Below are 20,714 nucleotides of genomic sequence, written 5' to 3' on the forward strand. Positions count from 1 at the left end.
TAAAATAAATAAAAAAATAAAATAAAAAAAACTGAGAACGAACTGAGGGCTGATGGGGGTGGGAGGGAGGGGAGGGTGGGTGATGGGTATTGAGGAGGGCACCTGTTGGGATGAGCACTGGGTGTTGTATGGAAACCAATTTGACAATAAATTTCATATATTTTTAAAAAAAGAATAATTCATTCTAATTATCTGAATATTTCTTATATTTGTTACAATTATATCCTCTGAAAATCTGAAAATTTTATTCTTTTCCAGTTATATTGATTTTATTTTCTTCATTATATTGTGTCAGTAGTTAGAATCACAAGCAAAACATCTAACTTTCAGATGTTTTCAATACCTCATCATGAGATATGTGTGCTGTATGATTACAGATTTTTTAAAAAGTCAAAATAAGGAAGATCCTTTCTACTCCTAATTTGCTATGAATCTTACCACTAAAGGACATTGAGTTTTATCAAATATAATTTCTGAATATTTGAGGCCTTGAATTCCCCCCTTTATTCTGTTAATGTGAATTATGTGAAGTAACTTGGCCCTTGGATTTCAAATTAATTTTGTATTCTAAAAGCAAACTCAACATGGATATATTGGTTTAAACTTTATATAGAGTGTGGATTCATGATGTTAAAATTTAAGAATTTTTAAAATGTTTGAGTCAAATTGTCAAGTCATTTGTTTTAATTAAAAAAAATTTTTTTAACATTTATTCATCTTTGAGAGACAGAGAGAGAGCGTGAGTGGGGGAGGAGCAGAGAGAGAGGGAAACACAGAATCTGAAGCAGGCTCCAGGCTCTGAGTTGTCAGCACAGACACCAATGTGGGACCCCAACTCACTGACTGCGAGATCATGACCTGAGCCGAAGTCGGATGCCCAACCGACTGAGACACCTAGGTGCCCATGTTCATTAAATTTGTTTTTAATGTTTACTTATTTTTGAGAGAGAGACAGAGTGCAAGAGGGGGAGGGGCAGAGAGAGAGAGAGAGAGAGAGAGAGAGAGAGAAAGAGAGAGACAGACTCTGAAGTAGGCTCCAGGCTCTGAGCTGTCAGCACAGAGCCCAACATGGGACTCGAACCCAGAAACCGTGAGATCATGACCTGAGCCGAAGTCTGACGCTCAACTGACTGAGCCACCCAGGTGTGCCCCTGTAATTTGTTTTTTAGAAGAAAAATACCCTTGTCAGCTTTTGGAATCTAGGTTGTTAGAAAAAAACAAGTTGGTGATCATTCTCTTTTTTCAATTCTAGAATAGTTTGTGTAGAAATGGTTATTTCTTCTGTATATATTCAGGAGAATTTACTGGTGAAGCCATCTAAATGTGGAGGTTTTTTTGTAGGACAGGTTTAATTATATTATTTCTTCAATAGTTACACACACCTTCACGTATTTTTTTCATTTTTTTCTAGGAAATTTCATCTAAATTTTCAAACATGTTATTGTTCACAATATCCCATTATCTTTCTAATATATGAAAGATCTGTAATCAGGTTTCTTTTTTTCATCTGTGTGTTACTGGTAATTTGTTCTGTGTCATCTTCCTTTCTTTGATCAGATTTTTCATTTTATTGTTTTTAAAGATCAACATTTGACTGATTTTGTCTATTATATCAATAATTATTAATATTGTTATGTACTAAGTTTTAGTTTGCATCATAACCCATTAAAGTGAGCCAGGATGTCAATTGTGAACCGAAACAAGTTGAGTATCTGCTAACATACAAGAGTTAATTTGAACCAGAGTCTCACAATACTCAAAATGTTGAACATACTGTAAAGTACTTGTCATACCCAGATTCAGGAAAATCTCAACAACAGAAAACAACAGTCTGACAATAACACTCATATGACGCTAATATGACAAGAATATATAAGCAGCTTTCATCAAAAACACTCTAACAGTAATGATAAAGACTCATGGAAAAAAAAAAAAAAACAATAGTAAGTCTCTGGAAAATAATGGAACATAAAAAGTACTAAATGAAAATTCTAGAACTAAAAAAATACAAATACAAAAAAAATCTCATGGGGTAGGCTAAATTGTAACATAGATCCAAGATCAGTAGAGATTACCCAATCTGAACAATACAGAAAATTTTAATAAATTAAGTCTCAATTTTTTTTTTGCTGCAATTAAAAAAAAATCTAACACTTATGTCATTGGAGCCCCAGAAAGAAAGAGAAAAAATGTAGTACTGAAAAAATATTTGAACTAATGACTAAAACTTTCCAAATTTGGTGAAATACAATAACTATACAAATTTAAGAAGCTGAGTGAATACTAGATGAGATAAACTTAAAGACATCCAAGTCTAGACAAAGTAGAATCAAACTCCTAAAAAACAGAGGCAAGAAAAGAGAAATCTTGAAATCAGCCACAGAGAAATGATATTCTCTATATGGCAAGGTTTCTCAAACTCAGTACTATTGACGTATTGGGCCAGATCATTATTTTCATGGGGGACTATTATGTGTGTTTTCGGATGTTTATAGCATAGTTGTCCTCTATCCATTAGATCACTATATGCCAGTAGCACATATCCCTCAGTGTGACAATGAAAAATGGTTGCAAACATTGTAACCTTGAGGGCACAATTGTCACCAGCTGAGAACCACCGCATTTGATTTTAAATTCACCATCTTACTATTTGATTTCTATGTATCCTGCCTGGATGATGTTCTTCCCTAGTACGTTACTGTTGGAAGCAGAAGTTGTCCCTCTCCTTGGCTCTGCTCTTATTTTCATACCAGATTTATGCTTTTGAACAATACATCATTGATTCTAGATTCTAATATTCACCTTTAATGTTTTTTTCTTCAATAACAAATTGTCATTCCCCAAGTCTATTTGGATGTCAAACATATCTCATAGTTTATTATGTCCAAAATAAAACTCTTAAATGACATTCGACTACCACATGGTCTAAACATAGTCTCTAAACATGATTCTTCTTCAGTTCTACCCTTCTTAATAAATTAGACTATCTTCCAGCCAGTAGCTCAAATCCAGGACCTGAGAGTAAAAAGGATTCCTCCTTTTCACTCAGGAAATAAATGCACCTTGCAAAGCCTGTATCTCTAATCCATCTCTTCTCACTACTGACTCTTCCAAAGCCTACTTCTAGATTCTGTCTTTTAGTGCTGGACTCCTGTTTTCTGTTTGTTCTTTTCTGATAACCATCAATTACACCATACAACAGTCAACTGTGCCCTTCAAAATGTAAATCAGATCTCAACATTTCCAGATGCACACTGCGCTGTGCTGATACAATAAAAACACAGTATATTTGCCTTACACAGCCTTCCGTCAGTTCAGTCCTAATTTGGGATTTCTTCCTCAACATTTCCCATGCCTAAAGTGCTATTTTGGTAGAATTTCTGCATAGCTGACTCCTAATCATTTAGTTATCAGATCTCTTTTCAACACTACAGAGAGTTCTCAACTACCACAATAAAGTCATTCCCATCCCCCATTTTTCTATTTTTCTATTTTTTTTTCTTTATGTCATTTACCACTATCTGATGTTAGATGTATTTTTCACAATGAAATACCCAATAAATATGGAAGCACTATTGGGTCAGAGGCTTTTGTGCACCTTCTTTTGATGTCTGAGCACTAACTGGTAGGTTCAGTGTTTATATTTCTAGCTCTTTCTCTGCCCCATGTAGTGTTGCACCCCCTCAACCTCAAACACATATACCACCACAACTACCAAGCTTCAAGTTAGGCATGGCCATCTGACTAAAATTGAATTGCCACTTTGAGGAAAAAAAGCCATCAGAGACTGCATGAACTCTGCCATGTTTCTTTTTCCCACCACAGAAAACAAAGTCCTTCCAGACTGCACAGTCTGCCAGTGCTATTTCCTGAAAAAAGTCAACTTGAACAGAACACTTGTGACCTAGAATGGGCATGTATCTTGGGGGAAGTACGTTGTGTTTTAAGGCAGTAGGGTTTTATGGCTAAGTTGCTCTGTAGCACAATCTAGCCTGCCCTGACTTAAGTGATATAACACTTAACAAATATTTATAGAATGAATAAGTTCAACTTCACTATCATACCTACAAGACTATAATATAGTTCAGTAAAGAATCAATTGTAATGCACCAGATAATTGGCATTTATTATGGAATATGGAAGCAGTGATCTCTAAAATATTTGATATGCTGAACATCCTTTGTCATAGCTTATCTCTTTACAACTACTGTGCTTAACATTTCTACACAGAAAATAATCAAGGTTGATGACTAGCAAAGCTCTGTGCATCTATCTTAAGAAGTAATTTAAAGTGGGTTTTTTTTTTTACCCTTATTGCAGGTTTTTGATGTTCAAAATAAATATGAATTCCCATTCCCTTCTCCTCCCCCTCTCCTTTTCCTTTCTTGTCTTCTAGGTAATGGAGAGCTAGCATAAGTTCAAGTAAGACCTGTTGTGCAATTAAAAAAATATTTTAGCATGTCAATCTGTTATCTGACCTTACATAAGCAATTTACATTTGCAATATCCATCAATGGAGATTTTAATTCCTCTTTAAAATATTTTAAACTATTCTTAAAATATCTAAATATGCTCCAAATCTCAAACACTGCATTTCTTTCCAACTAGTCCTCTCTTTCTTAAACAGTATAATATAGTAATCCAAAACTACATCTTTCCAAATCTAAAAGCATGTTCTTATTCACTATACAATGCAGTCTTTTTTTATTTTGCTATTGTGAATTTCCTTGTTCTATTCTCTCCTCTGGAATGGCCTTCCCCTGTGTCTCCACATTCCAATGGCCATCCATTTTACAAGAAACACTTCATGTTTCCTACTTTATGGTGGATCCCATGGTAATTCTAGTTCCTACTGATCTTTTCCCGGGAGATGCAGCAGCACTCAAAATTCACAGACTACTCTCTGCTCTTTGGCAGATTTATGTTCTGCCTGGTAATGGTCTGTAATTGCTTCATATATGCTAACCTTGCCTACAAAACTAGTTTTTGAAGATTAATGAGACCGGAGCTTGACTTTTCCTTTCTGTGTAATTCCCACGATAGCAAGAAAATACTAGGCACACAGTAGGTATTCAAAGAAAATGTGTTCATTTGAATTAAGCTGATTTGAATTTAACAAGATTTAAATGAAATTGTCTATCTTATGGAAAGTGGCAACTTACACCTACTGAAAACATTAAAGGAACTCATGCTTTCTTGCCTAAGTTTTATGTCCAATTTGTTCCAGTCCCAAACCCCTCGACAAAAACAAAATCTTTTAATCTGTTTGCAAAATATTCCTTCCTTCCTCCCATCTTGCCACTGCAACTCTGTGATATACTGCCCTTGCCTATTACCCCTTTATAGCTGTTTTGTTAAAGTTCATACCGCAAAGACCTGTAAAAGAAATTTATGGCTCTAGGGATTTCAGCAAATTCTAAATAACCATAACAGGAACATGAAGCATTAATTAAAGACACTAGAGTCTAAGTTATAACAGGAATCCCGACATTTAAGGCCCCGATACCATGTAAATTTAAAACAGTATGACAAACAGAGAGTAATTTGATGGTCAGGAGGTTATAATGGATACCTTAATACCTTTATCAAGAAAAAGTGCCTGTCCTTGCTCTAACCCCTATCAGGGGCTTCAGGGGCTTCTTTCATAAAACACGGTGATGCCTAAATATTTTTGCAATAACTCATATAGAAGCCAGTCTTTTCTTTAAGTACACTGGAGATTAAACAGTAACCCCCAACATTCACACACCAATTTTCAAATAAAACAATTTAATATTTAACATATATTTGCAGAAAATTGCCCATTTTTTAGCTTACTTCAGGGCTGTATTTAACATCAGGATACCAAAGAACATTCCATGATACGCAGGAACAATTTTTCTCCAAGGAATACGAGGATTCTTGTCTAAAGGCAGGAGCCAATATTCCTGACTCACTCTTCAAGCAATGGAATCGGCTTTGCCTAACTTGAAGTAAAAATGAAACAGTAGAGACTCAACTTGTTTTAGGTGTTTAAGACCTAATACCCTTATTAAAATGTTGAAAGTACATATTATATATATTTGTTGAAGTATGTTCACACAAGGAACACAAATTGATCTTCAAAGCTCAAATGTGCAGCAAGTATCTATGTTCCATCCTCCCCTGCACCTACATTAATTCTTCCCTAGAAGGGTAAACTGTTTCCTCTCTGTGAAATTCTATGGCGTGTGTATGTGTGTGTGTATGTATGCATGTATGCGTGTGTGTATGTGTGTGTGTGTGTGTGTGTGTGTGTATATATATATATATATATATATATATATATATATATATATATCCACTTGTGATGTATTATGTTTTGGCTTATATTGCTGGGTTTTGTATATATGGTCTTATTCAAGTAAATTACAAGTACTATAATTTATACTTGTATCCTCTACAATACTTGGCACTGACTAAATATATTAGACTCTTAATAAATATCTCTTGGTTGATTAATCAATTTAGCACACCTGCTAACTGCAAAGTGACATCATTTGTCATTAACAGACACATAAATGAATTACCAAAAATCACGTAAATTTGAATATAATCAGATCAAGCCCAAAATTAGCATTGGAGAAGCCAACCACCTTCTCCTTCAGGCCCTCCTCACCCTTTATATCTACTTATTCCTCACTTACAATTCAGCTACTCGCTTGCCTTCTTTCTCTTTTCAGCTTTGTGCTGTTATTTAATATCTCACCAGTTGTGTAATTTCAGCTCCCAAATTGAATAAGACGTTCCCTCCAGTGGAACCCTCACCTTGACAAATAGCCAAATAGTAATTATTATTCCTTTCAGGGGTTGAGCTATGGAATCATGCCTGCAATATCCCAAGCTTGAGTGCCTAGAAATTTATGCTATACTTCCCTGTGTCGGAGTTTCCATCTGAGATCGTATTTCAAGCCCTCTCATTTTTTTTCCCAATGTGATTAAGATAATTCCTTTATGAAGTTGGAGGCTCAGAGAGACGTTCAGAAAGAAACTTGATGTTTCATATTTTTGCAAACTTGCTCTCCCCATTTCCTTTCCTATCATTTCAGCACACTGAGAGGGAGGATTAATTTTGCAATGGTCTCTAATTTTTTTCTAAATGTGTGACCTCCATATTAATAGGAGCCAGAGGACTCATTCATCATATCTGGTCACTGTGAAACTGACATTTACAGGGTGGAATGTTTCTCGCTCAGGATAAATGGGTATCATTTGTAAAACATGCCGCACCCAATCGTAGGCTCCCATGGCTCTCAAACTACATTTTTAAGCAACAATATAAACCATTCCCCAAACTGAAAGGTCTTTTCAAATATTTACTGCCTACCTATGGAATTTTTATTCTGCTGGCTGCTGCCATCAATAATCCTGGGAGCTCCAAGCTAACTGTTGTGTGTGACCTCCAAGGAAAGTCTTAGTACTGCAGAATGGGGGAGGTGAGTCCTACATCCTGCATTCTTCCTTCTGTCACTTTCTAGGACCTATTACAGAGAAAATAAGGATTGTAGAAGACTTATTTTTAGGTGTATGATGAAAGCCCTCAACCTTTGCATTTGCAAGTAAGCTCAATGTTTTTAAGTGTTTTCCACATAAAGTGGAATATTCTTGCCCACTTTCTCCATGAAGACTTTGGATTACTCCAGCACATTGTAATCTTATAACTAGCATTTTGCTTTTACTTTTCTAAAACCCAGTTTTGAGTTCAGGCTCCTCTGTCACTTGGACAACTTGATGATCTTAGTCCAGGCTCTTAATTTCATCATGAGGAACAGACCACCCCTCTCCACCCTGCTAAGATAGCTGCCAATTTTGCAACTTTTGCTTTTTTTTAGGATGTCCTCAGTCTCATGCTTCTATAATCACACGCTTTTTTGCCTCCTCTCAATGAGGGCACAAAACAGCTCTTCCAATGGTTTCCACAAAAATCTACAGTACCCACACTAAGAATGTTGTAAGCTTCAATAGGTATTGCAGATTCTCTTGTCCTCTTTCCCCTTTCTCTCCTCTTCTTTTGCTCCCATCTCTCCCCTTCCTTACTTTTTCAAAAGCAAAATATTTTTCTTGCCTCCTATACAATATCTCAATCCCTTTCCTCAAGTTCTAGACCCAAGTTCAACTTCAAAGTATTGCAAGAACTCACTTACTCTAATTAGGATTTCATTCCAACAACAACAAAATCTGTGTTCCTCCTTAGAAGAATTTATGAGGTAGTAAGACTAAAACTGCATTCATCTTATGCCATTCCTAGAGAATCCTTCTTCTTTCAATTAAAGTATAATTGCTCTGTCTTGAACAAACATATGGTAAGCCTGGGCAGATAGTTTATGGTGACCCATGTCTGTTACTGGTTATAAGCTTACAGTGAGGTCAGAATTTAAACATGTCCATCCAGGTACTGCACTTAATAGGAAACAAGACAGATGGATCTCAGCCTTCACAGAACTTACACTATGAATGAAAGGGTCATAATTAAAGAGAAATTCTGTAATAACCTATCTGACAGGCTGAATGTGAGGCTTAAAAAAGTAAGACATGTAACATATTTGGACAGTCTGACAATCACAAACACATTCAATAATTGTTAGCTACATCATTCCTCTGTAGCTATGCATCTTGAATCCTCATAACAATGCAAATAGATGTTGTTACCACCATTTCACAGAATAAGATACTTAAGCATTGGGGTGATTAATCAATTGTCTAAGGACATACAGGCAAAATGTAGAGGAGCTGGAATTACAATAGAGGTGTTTCTGACTTTACAGCCTCCTGCATTTTGGTTTGTGTGATAAGTTCATAATTCATATAATGAATATATACATGTGGAAAATTTCATGAAATGTTAATATAGAAGTTGAGGTTTTAAAAAAAGTTATGCCTGTTTAACCATCATCCTGGACAAAAGGATTATTTTCTGTACCAAGAACCCTCCCTTGTGTCCCTCTCCATTTACAAACACTTTCCATCCTTGGAAAGTAGCCATTATAAAACATCAAATCACTTGCTTTTATTTATACTTTTAGCAAATAATTATACATTTCTAAATAATATAGACAACTTTTGTTTTTTTGAGGGATAATATATAACTAGAATCATAGCCAAACCTCTTTACTATTCCCTTTGGCATAAATCAGTGTCAAGTGTCTACAATGGATATATAACTCCAGGATTTCTATTTTTTTCTATCAGTTTATTTAATTACCTTTGAGCTATAATCATACTGTCTCAATTACTGTAGGTTTATAATAAGATTCATTTTCTAGTAGTATAAATACTCAGTTCCTTCTTTGAGATTCTCTGGCAGAAGATATGAATAGACATTTTTCCAAGGAAGACATACAGATGGCCAACAGACACATGAAAAGATGTTCAACATCACTTATCAGGGAAATACAGATCAAAACTACAATGAGATATCACCTTACGTTCATTGGAATGGCTAAAAATCAACAACACAAGAAACAGATGTTGGTGAGGATACAGAGAAAGGGGAACCCTCTTGCACTGTTGGTGGGAATGCAAACAGGTGTAGCCACTCCTGAAAATAGTATGGAAGTTCCTCAAAAATTAAAAATAGAACTACCCTACAGTTGAGCAATCACACAACTAGGTGTTTACCCAAAGAATACAAAAACACTAAGTCAAAGGGATACATGCACCCCAATGTTTATAGCAGCATTATTTACAATATTAAATTACACAAAGAGTCCAAGTGTCCACAGATTGATGAATGGATAAAGAAGATATGGTATACATATCCAATGGAATATTACTCAGCCATAAAGAAGAATGAAACCTTGCCATTTGCAACGACATGGATGGAACTAGACAGTATAATGGAAAGCAAAGTAAGTCATTCAGAGAAAAACAAATACCATATGAATTCACACATATGTGGAATTTAGGGAGTAAAACAAATGAGCAGAGAGATACAGAGAGAAAGGGAAATCAAGAAGCAGACTCTTAACTGTACAGAACCGATGGTTACCAGAAGGGAAAGGGGTGGGAGGATGGGTTAAATAGGTGATAGGGATTAGGGGTACACTTGTCATAATGTGCACAGGGTGATGTGTGGAAGTGTTGAATTACTATATGGTATACCTGAAACTAATATTAACTAATTGGAATTTAAATAAAAACATTAAAAAAAAAAAGAATTCATTGTCTATTCTTCACACTTTGCATTGTCATATACATTTGAAGTTCATTCTATTAAACATCACCCCATAATACTAGTAAAAGTTCTGGGTTTTGGGGCACCTGGGTGGCTCCATCAGCTAAGCATCCAAGTTCAGCTCGGGTCATGATCCTTTCGTATGTCTGAGCCCCATGTCCGGCTCTGCGCTGAAAGCTCAGAGCCTGAAGCCTACTTTGGCTTCTGTGTGTGTGTGTCTCTCTCTGCCCCTCCCTTGCTTGTGCTTGCTCTTTCTCTCTCTCAAAAATAAAAAAAAAATATTAAAAAAAAACTCTGGGTTTTGTTTGCTGTTTCATAGTGTCTATAAATGAAGGATAACTGACATCTGTAAAATATTGAATTTCCTAAGCCATACAAATGGAATACTTCAGTACTCTTATATCATCTTGATTATCGCTCAATATTTTTTTGGCTTTCTTCAGAAGTCTAGCACAGGATTTATTAGAGTCTAGAAATTGAATGTTTATACTATTTTATATAGTATTTTAAGTTTTATCTGTGTTTGTGCCAGTATCTGATACAGTATTTTTTTAATAATAAACTTGAACTCTTAAGTATAATAGTTTTCTGTAGATTCCTTAGGACTTTGATATATAGAAATGTATAATATGCAACTAATGAGTTTTTCCTTTTCACTTCCCTATAATTTATTTTTTATGTAACTGTACACTTGTACATATCTATGTGTCTTGTTTATAATTTTCATTTTCTGTGCATTATGTTTTGTCATCTTAATTTTTTCTGGCTAGGGTGAGACTACCCCTCCCAGGGCTATTCAATTCTTAGGTCAAAATTCTCAACCTGGAACATGCCTTTGATATGCAAACCTACCAGTCCAGAGCAATACCTTCTCCATCTGGCCCATAATGCCCTGGAGGCAATATGGTCCAGCCTTAAACAATCCAAGACTCAAGCTATCAGCGACCACCACTGAAACTTAGAGTCTGCCACAGTATTCAAACTAGTCAATCTGCAAGCGTTTACCCTACCCTGTATGGCCTTTCCCATAGAAACTCTAGTAAAAGTCATGGCCTGGGAGCTCTCCTTGCTCCTGCCCCTCTGCCCTCTAATGCTGGTGCTTTCCTATGTGGCCCTGCCTGGAATATTGTGACTCCTGTTTCTAGAACCTGTGAGTACAATAAACTTTGTTTTCTTGAGTCCCTACTGTGTTCCCTCTTGTGACCACACCTGATTGACCATCACATAAAACACAAAACAGTATGCACATATATTTTAGTTTAGGAACTCAGACTTTCCATAGAGCGTTGAGCAGAAACAATGATAGCAACTACTACCCTTATCTAATTCTCACTTTCACAGGTAATTTTTTTTTTTGTCTCCATTAAACTATGATTTTTTCTATTGGTGTTGGTTAGTTGTTATAGAGATCTTTTATCAGATAAGACCAGTTCACTCAGATTAGCTCTCTTCTAATCTTAATTTGCTATAATGAGTTATTCAATTTGTTAAAATGATGTTGAATTTATCAATTTTCCTAAATCTTTGCATGATCATCTGGTATTTCTCTTCAATTCTGTAAATGGCAAGTTTTATTAATTAAAAAAAATTTTTTTTAATGTTTATTAATTTTGAGAAAAAGAGAGCGTGAGCAGGGGAGGGGAAGAGAGATGGGAGACACAGAACTTGAAACAGGCTCCAGGACCCACACCATCTGCACGGAGCCCAATGCAGGGATCAAACTCAGAAACTGCGAGATCATGACCTGAGCCAAAGTCAGACACTTAACTGACTGAGCCACCTAGGTGCCCCAAATTTTGTTGATTTTAAAATGTAAGCTGACCTAGGATGTCTGGGTGACTCAGTCCTTTAAGCGCCCAACCCCTGATTTCAGCTCAGGTCATGATCTCTCCAGAGATCAGTGCACTGACAGCACTGAGCCTGCTTGGGATTCTCTCTGGGCTCCTCCCTGCTTGCATGCAAGCTAGTGCAGGCTCTGTCTATATGTAAATAAAAATGTAAGCTGACCTGGCATTCTTCAGATTAACCCAAGTTAGTACTATATATAAAAATTAAAAAAAAAATAAAATGAGCAACGGATCACTGTTACACCTTAACCTTTGATTTTTTTCATTTGTATTCATAACAAATATTGGTCTAATTTTCCTTCATCAATTACCATAAGCATTTGGTGTCAAGTTAGAATAGTTTTCTAAAATATGTTGTGGAATGTACTCCCCCTCCATTCTCTGGAAGAATTTGCATAATAGAATTATTTTTGCCTTAAATGTTTAGTAGAGCTTAAAAAAAAGATATAGCCATCTGAAACTAGAGGCTTTTTTCTTTCTTTATGGAATTTTTAATTATAAATCTAATGTCTTTAATAATTATTAGATTATTTATGCATTCTATTTCTACCTGAATAAGCTTTGGTAAGTAATTTGCCTATGCAACATTTTCAAATTAATATCAATTTGTTAATAATTTCTCCTTATGTTTGTTCAATATCCAAAGGATCTATAGTGATATTTCCTTTATCATTCCTGAAAAAAGTTAATTAAACTTTTGTCCCTATTAATCAGTTTTGCCTGAAGTCTATGGATTGTATTAGTCTACTTAAAGAACATCTTTGAGCTTTTTAAGGCTAATGTAATAGTATTTTCTATTTGCTCTATTTTATTATTTCCTTTATTTTCTTTGCATTTTGTTCTTACATAAATTTGAGATGCATGTTTACTTCATTAATTCAGTTTCTCTTCTTTTCTAATATATACACTGAAAACCATAAATTATCCTTTAAGTTCTTTATGAAGACCTACCAAATGACCCAGTGATATCTGGCTTGGCAAGAAAAAGACAAATTGGAAGTTCTCAGCCTTATACAGTTTTGTTATTCAAAAGATACTTAAACAAATGTAAAGCTAAGCCATAAACTCAGAAGCTATTTGCAAATATATGCACATCTGATTAGGGACTTGTATTCTGAGTATATGAATTACTCTTACAATTCAAGACATACTCTTACAATTCATAAGATGGATTTAAAAATGAGCAATATTTAAATAGGCACTACTATTAAGATACACAAAAAGCAAATATGCACTGAATATACTTATCATTAGCCAATAGGGGAGTACATATTAAAACCACAATGAGATACCATCTTACATCTATCAGAATGTCCAAATAAAAAAATACAAAATGCCAAGGATTTTTAAGGCTATAGAACAAATGGAACTCTAATCTGTTAAATGGTGGGAACTCAAAATTGTAAGTCACTTTAGGAAACTTCTTGGCAAATTCTCATAAGATTAAGCATATTTTATAGGATCCCACAGTCTCACTCCCAGGTATTTTCCAAAAAGAAACAAAAATACATATCTAAATAAAAATGTATTAAGTATGTCACACTAGTTTTATTCATAATAGTCAAAAACTAGAAACCCAATGTTCATCAACTGTTGAATAGGTTATCAAAATGTGGCATAGTTGTTAAATGAAATACTATTTAGCAATTAAAGGAATGAACTGTTGACACATGGCTGAATCTCTTGAGCACTATACTAATTGAAAAAAACCAAACACAAAAGATGGAACACTTCCTTACATTTATATGAAATTCACAAAAGATGAAACTGATGACCAAGAAGCAGCCAGTGGTTATCAGAGGCTAAATGGTAGGCAATGAAGGGCTTGTCTACCAAGGAGTACCAGGGGACTGAGAGAGTTGTAGAAAAATGAGCTAATTGTAGTGGTCATTATATAACAGTGTAGAATAAAGCCAATTATAAAAATAATTTAAATCAGGTAAATGTAAATTAAAAAAGTGAACATACAGGAAATGTTAGTGAACTGTTTATAGAACAAAGACTATTAGTGTTTTGTATGTATTTAATAAAAAGTAAACTGGAAAGTTAGAGCTGATGTTAAGGCAAATTCCTCTTATATAATTTTTCCCTGAGTTACTTTGATAATATAGGCAAATAGTTTATTATTCAATAGATCTACTTCATGCCTTTAATATCTGCCCTTCTTGGCTCATATAGTATTAAGGCAAAATTGAGGTTTGTGTTTCCCATGATCAAATCCTATTAAAAATTCTCTAAGTATGAGTTTAAGTGAACAGAATTCAGGAACATGATTTCAACTAACTGGACACAATGGTCAACCCAATACGTATCAACTGTCATAGCTGAACCACATCCAATTGGTTTAGTTGGAATTACATCTCCCAGAAACCCATTTCCTGCATGCAGCCAGATGAGAGCTGGTTAAAAGACAAACTTGCATGAAATTCAAAACGTGGAAGGGTAGCTGTAGTCATTTCTCTCTCAAGGTCATTATGGCTGGATTTAGTGAGAGCCAGTTGCAGAGACCATAGCAGATTATGTTTTGTTTTTACTGTTTTTAATGCTTATTTATTTTTGAGAGAGGGAGAGAGAGACAGAGCATGAGAAGCAGAGGGGCAGAGAGAGAGAGAATCCAAAGCAGTCCAAAGCAGTTTCCAGGCTCTGAGCTGTCAGCACAGAACCTGACATGGGGCTAGAACTCAGGAACCCTGAGATCATGACCTGAACCGAAGTTGGACGCTTAACCAACTGAGCCACCAGGTGCCCCAGATTCCAGTTCTTTTTACCTTTACTTTGTATCTAGCTCTTCTTTCTCACTGTTAATCCTGTTCACCAACAGCAGCCCCAGTCCCATCTCCAGATGTTTGGGAGCAAATCCACAGGGGTATTAGCACAGCATCCCAAAAACCTGCCCATTAGCCTCACGTCTATAATCCCTTCAGTAGCTTTGTTTCTCAGGATAGTTGGTTGGTGACTCCTTTGATGCTGCTCTATCTTGCCTCCCGGACCTTCACTTGTCCAGCTTTTCCCACATCTCATTCTTACAATAAATCACTAGCTCTGTTAACTCAGAGGAAAATATTGTGACTTTAAGTACCTAAGAATAAAACTACTATGGAAACACACACACACAGTTGTCTAGGGTTCCCAGGTTTTCGTCTCTTGCGGCATCATCTGAAGAGATAGGTTATCAAATTGCAGGAACGACTCCATAAAATGCAGAAGTTTGAACTCAGGCAGACAGCACTTCAACTCTCCTAACTACTCTCTTTAAACTCTTCCAGGTTTAATCAGCTTTCAGGTTGAAGGGGAGTGATTGGTCTAGAGAGGACATCTGCTATAAACTATTAAATCTGTTCCACGTGGGCTCTCACCTCCCATTAAATTGGCTCAGAATGGTCACTGTGGTAGCAGGCCTCCAAAAGAAAAAAAGAATACAAGTGTTCTTGAGGTGCTGGATCAAAATCATACATTTCTTCTGGTGCATTCCATTGGTGAAAGCAATTCAGAAAGCCTGCCTAGATTCAAGAATAAAAGAACAAGGGGCACCTGGGTGGCTCAGTCGGTTAAGTGTCCGACTTCAGCTCAGGTCATGATCTCATGGTTCAGGTGTTCGAACCCCTTGTCAGGCTCTTTGCTGACAGCGTGGATCCTGGAGCCTGCTTCAGATTCTGTATCTCCCTTTCTCCCTCTGCCCCTCTCCCCCGCTCACATTGTCTCTCTTTCTCTCTCTCAAAAGTAAATAAACATTAAAAAATAAAAGAAGAACAAACTATTTAATAGAAGCTTAAAAGGATATGGCCTCCCCCCCCAAAAAAAAATTACCACTGTAATTTTCATAGTGAATTCTCTTTTGGGTGGGAGAGGGAAAACATAGTGAAGAAATAGCTCTTTAGCAAACGAATGGTTCTCTGACATCAATCTTTCCTCACCCTGGTATAAAGAAGTCCACCTTCTCCTTTTTCACAGTATTATATACCATCCCACCTTCAGCCACCCATCACCATATATATATCTCTCTGAGATATTAGATAGGTATTGAGAATTTACTGGGAGAAATAAAACCAGGGGTCTTCTTCATACTTCCTTGCCTATTATTCACAACCTGAACTTTAGATCTACTCAAAGATAAAAAGACAAGTCTGAGTCCATTTGATGCTCTTAATACCTTCCTCCCTATGTCTACAGCTGCAACTCAAAACCAAAGGTTTCCAATATTGCTGATTATCAGATGCGTCTGTGGAATGGGATAATATACAAGTTCTTGAGCCATAATCCCATATGCACTGAATTAAAAGATTTGTGAATATGGTGAAGACCCTATATTTTTATTACCACAGACAAATGAAGAAACTATGTTGCAGAGAGTTGAAGTAACCTCTCAAAAAAAAAAAAAAACAAACAAAAACAAAACCCAACAACCATCACTGGCAGAGTTGGCAATAAAATCCAAAGATTTGGATTCCTTGTTCAATGCCCATTTCTAATATGCTCCACTCACTCAATATCCACAAGGCATCAAATTCAATTTATTCATATTAGGACTTTTTAATGCAATTTCAAATAATTCTGACACCCTCTCTTTGATTATACATCATTAATTTGACATGCTCCAGGAGAATTCCAGAATAGGTTATCTAGAAGTAATCTGCTTTCCATGTACATTGATTTTGCAATTTTCAATCTTGACTATGATTCTATATCTAAATCTATTTTCAAGAAATTTACTATCATCTGCAAAGTTTAATAGACCTATAATATGACATGCTATATTTCTCACTTATATGACATCGCTTACATAGAAAAGACAAAATATTATAATTTAAGTTACTTTGGACTATTGTCAATATTGTCAGTGTCTGACAGAGCATTTCTCTCTCTTTCACTCTCTTTCCCTGTCCTTTAAGTAAAATTGCCCTTTTTTTTTTTTTTTTTTTTCATTTTTGCTGTACCCAAGACTGGCAGCTGATTTTGAAGTGTCAGACCATTATTTGTTTTGGGGGGTGTTACCATTTATTGCAAGGAGGATAAAATCAATGTGACATTTCCAGAACAATGATAGATGACAATTGTGAGTGGTCTTTAAATGCGGAAGACTAATTTTTAAAAATGTCACAAGTGTACCATTTCAGACTTTGTCAAAGATAAAGCAGTAAAACTTACAGACGTAAAAACTAATGTTTCACCATGTTACTTGCAGATAAAGATGCTACACTTATATTGTTATGGGTTTATCTAAATATTGCCTTACTACTAGCTAGAATGAACACAGTACGATATTCTGTAAGTCCACTGATTTGGGCCTTTCAGAAACAAAATTAGAGGCTTTGAATGAATATGTGTGTCTGTGTGTGTATATCCACATGAAGTCTCGGATTCTGGATAGGAGGACTTTAAACTTGTATGCTTTATGTATCATATTTATCTATTCCTGTCTGCATGACCCTGAGAAAGCTACATCCTCTATGTTTCAGTATCCCCATCTTTCAAATAAAGATATCACCAGATGTTAACCCAAAGCTTAAATGGAAAAGATAGACAAAAATCTTACAACAGTAGAGCCTGGCACACTACAAGCACTCAAATGTTAGAAATAGTACAATAGGAATAGATTTTGTTTTAAAAATAATACAATGTCAATGCCCAATTGTTCATATGAGCAGAGATTTTTACATTACCATTTTGTTATTGTTCATGCTTTCTAATTGATCTTTAAATTCATTTCATGCAGGGCCTGGTTTGCATTTTACCTTGTTTCAGTGAATCCAAAATAAAATTGTGTGCATTCTGTTAACTCTGGGACCGACTGATGGTCAAGAAGCAGCTGAGCAGGAAACCAGGAAGGAATTTCACCATTCTATCGATGACCCTTTTTAGAAATGGGATTTGTGGTTTAGAGGAACTAAGTGTAAGTCACAATCTGGGATTTGCCCTTTCAAGATTTTCTAACTTTTGGAAGGGCCAAACGATTTAGCAGGAATTTAGAACAAACTTCTATCAGAGAGTCACTTTCTCCCTCTGCCCGATTGAACTCCAGGAAGGAAAAAGAACAGAAAAGTGGAAGATCAAGGGGAGAATGTCCTGTCGCTTTCCATACTGACAGTTAATGGATACCCTCTTGACATCCAGTTAACCACTTCATCAAGATTATTCAGTTTGCACCAATTTTGGGACTTCCCTGAAGATGAAGGTTTCTCTTCCCTTAATTATATGTGCTGTATAAAAGCCATCTTGCTTTCTAGAATTTTACTTTGTATTGAAGTTCTTTTTTTATTACAGAATTTCATTTTATTTTATTATTTTTTCTAAGTTTATTTATTTTGAGAAAGAGAAAACGCAAGCCGGAGAGGAACAGAGAGGAGAGTGAGAATTCCCAAGTAGGCTCCGCACTGCAAATGCAGAGACAGTCGCGGGGCTCAAACTCAGGAAATGTAAGATCATGACCTGAGCCAAAATCAAGAGCAGGACACTTAAACCCACTGAGCCACCCAGGCGCCCCTGTGTTAAAGGGGTTCTTAAGTAGTAAACCATAAATTCTAAATAGCATCAATATATCTCCTAACATTCATTAGGTGGTTGACTCATGAAATATTATGTTTGTAAAAGACCTGCATTCAAATTTCAACTCTGAAACTTATGAATTTTGTGATATTGAACAAATATCTCCATCTCCATATCTCCATCTCCATATTCCTCACCTAGTCAGTGACAACAGTGCTTAACAGTGCTAGTGTCTTGAGGTATCCTGGGGATTATGTTGTTACACTCACACAAACACATAAAATGCTTGTGAGAACTCCCAAAGCCCAAAGATTCTCAAATTATGTTTTGATCCCCCATTCTTTTTCTGTCCTCTCCAACCCTTACTTTTTGCAAAGTACTCACATGGTTGTCAATTGCATAGTTTATAAGTTAGCCTTATTGGTCACCAATGTTAATGGTATTCAAGAGAAAGAGATCATGAGTAGGCAGGGAAATGGTATCCTCGATCCCAATAGCCTTTTTTTGCCACTGCCATCACTCCATACCCATCCTTGCCCTGCCCCAACACAATTATGAAGCTTCAGAAGAAGAAATAAGCCTTCAGAATAAGGCTCCAAATAAGCCTTCAGAATAAGGCTCCAAATAAACCTTCAGAATAAGGCTCCAAATAAGCCTTCAGAATAAGGCTAAAGGGGAAAATACATGCATGCATACATATATGCATATATATGTATATATATGTAATATTCCTAGTCAGTGTCTGCCTCAAACCCAAATGAAAGCACCTCAGCTGGACCTTACCAAGTAATCCTTTGATCACAGCAAACCACCACCAAGAACAAAAAGAATGAGAACACCAGCACAGACTTCTTTCCTTTTTCTGCTTGGTCCCATCTAAGAATCACTGCCCACAGTTTCTTACTAGTCTAGTTACCAGGCCTATTAGTCTGAAGAAAAGTGTGCTAACGGTGTGCAAGACAAACAAAACAGTTCACTGGAAAACCTATAGCCACAACTTGGAAGCTTCCAGGTAGGAGAAAGCCTGGACATTGTTTTACCTAAGTCCCATAAAAAAGAGCCATGGGACCCCAACCCTTTAATATTTTAATTAAACTTTCACCTCCAAAATTATTATAACCTAAAACACACAATCCTTAATCCTGACTCTGTGAGCAGAGGAGAAATGGGGTTGGGTAGTTATAAAGGCAGAAAACGGAGATTTTGGAGCACCTTCTGGAGATCAAACAGCATTTCAATCACATTCCAGAAATGATACCCTCAAATGAGGACTCACCGTCATAGTCTCAGATGTCCTCTGTTCCAGGCTCCAGTAAGAACTGAGCACAACAAACAAGGTCAGGCAGATAAACGTCCTCTATTTTCTTGCCAGTGAAAGTGTGGTCTTCAAACCAGTAGCATTGGTATCATCTGGAAGTTTATTAGAAAAGCAGAACCACAGGCTGTTGGTCAGACATTCCAGAATTTCTCAGGTGAAATGTGAAGCCAGTTCCTGTACACGGCGGGCAAGGAGAGGTAGAAGAAAGAGGCCGGCCCCTCCAGCTTAGTAGCTGGCGGTTTTAATGAGCACAGGAACTTACAAAAGAGGCTTATCCCTGGCGCCGGCAAGAGGCAAACAGATCTCCAAACCGCCGGCCACAATCTTGAGAATTTACTTAGAGGCCTTAATTGGGCTCACTCACATATACCATCCAGATAATCTCAGTAACACATTGCTCTCTCAAGGATGCATCTTGAAATGGCTTCAGCTATACAAACAGTGGGAGGAAAGTACAATCCAAGGACAGGGGAGGGGTGAGGTTCTTCTGATTGCCTGGGCCAGCTCTGGGGTCAACCAGCGGTCATATCCTCTCGATGACCTCCACCAACACAGGCCCACCTCAGACACAGTAAATCAGAAGCTCAGGGCACACAGGCAGGATTCTGGGTTTTAATAAGATTTTCAGGTGATCGATTTACTCATTAAATTTTTAAAAGCACTGATCTAGTTTTAGGAGATGTAAACTGTAAAGTTGAAACCAGTCACCAGTGAGTTGTATGGACCCAACCAGGATTCCTTGCAGAAGCCCAAAATAGGCCTAAAGCCTAGACCAGTTGTTTTCAAAATGTGGGCCCTGGACCAGCAGAAGCAGAGCTAACTAGAAACCTGTTAAAAATGCATTCCTCGTCCTACTCTAGAAGTGCTGAGTCAG

At 36.4% G+C, this 20,714-nt stretch overlaps 1 long non-coding RNA gene across 1 annotated transcript in view; it reads right to left on the bottom strand.

Moving 5' to 3' along the window:
• Positions 1–20,253, bottom strand: part of LOC132665944 (uncharacterized) — a 560,511-nt gene extending 540,258 nt beyond the window's left edge. The window contains exon 1 of the long non-coding RNA XR_009604363.3: positions 19,799–20,253. This is a non-coding gene — a long non-coding RNA (uncharacterized LOC132665944). The remainder of the gene's footprint in view (positions 1–19,798) is intronic.
• Positions 20,254–20,714: the final 461 nt, after the last annotated feature.

The sequence above is a fragment of the Panthera onca genome, chromosome D3 (genome assembly GCF_046562875.1).
Source record: "Panthera onca isolate mPanOnc1 chromosome D3, mPanOnc1 haplotype 2, whole genome shotgun sequence".
NCBI lineage: Eukaryota > Metazoa > Chordata > Mammalia > Carnivora > Felidae > Panthera > Panthera onca.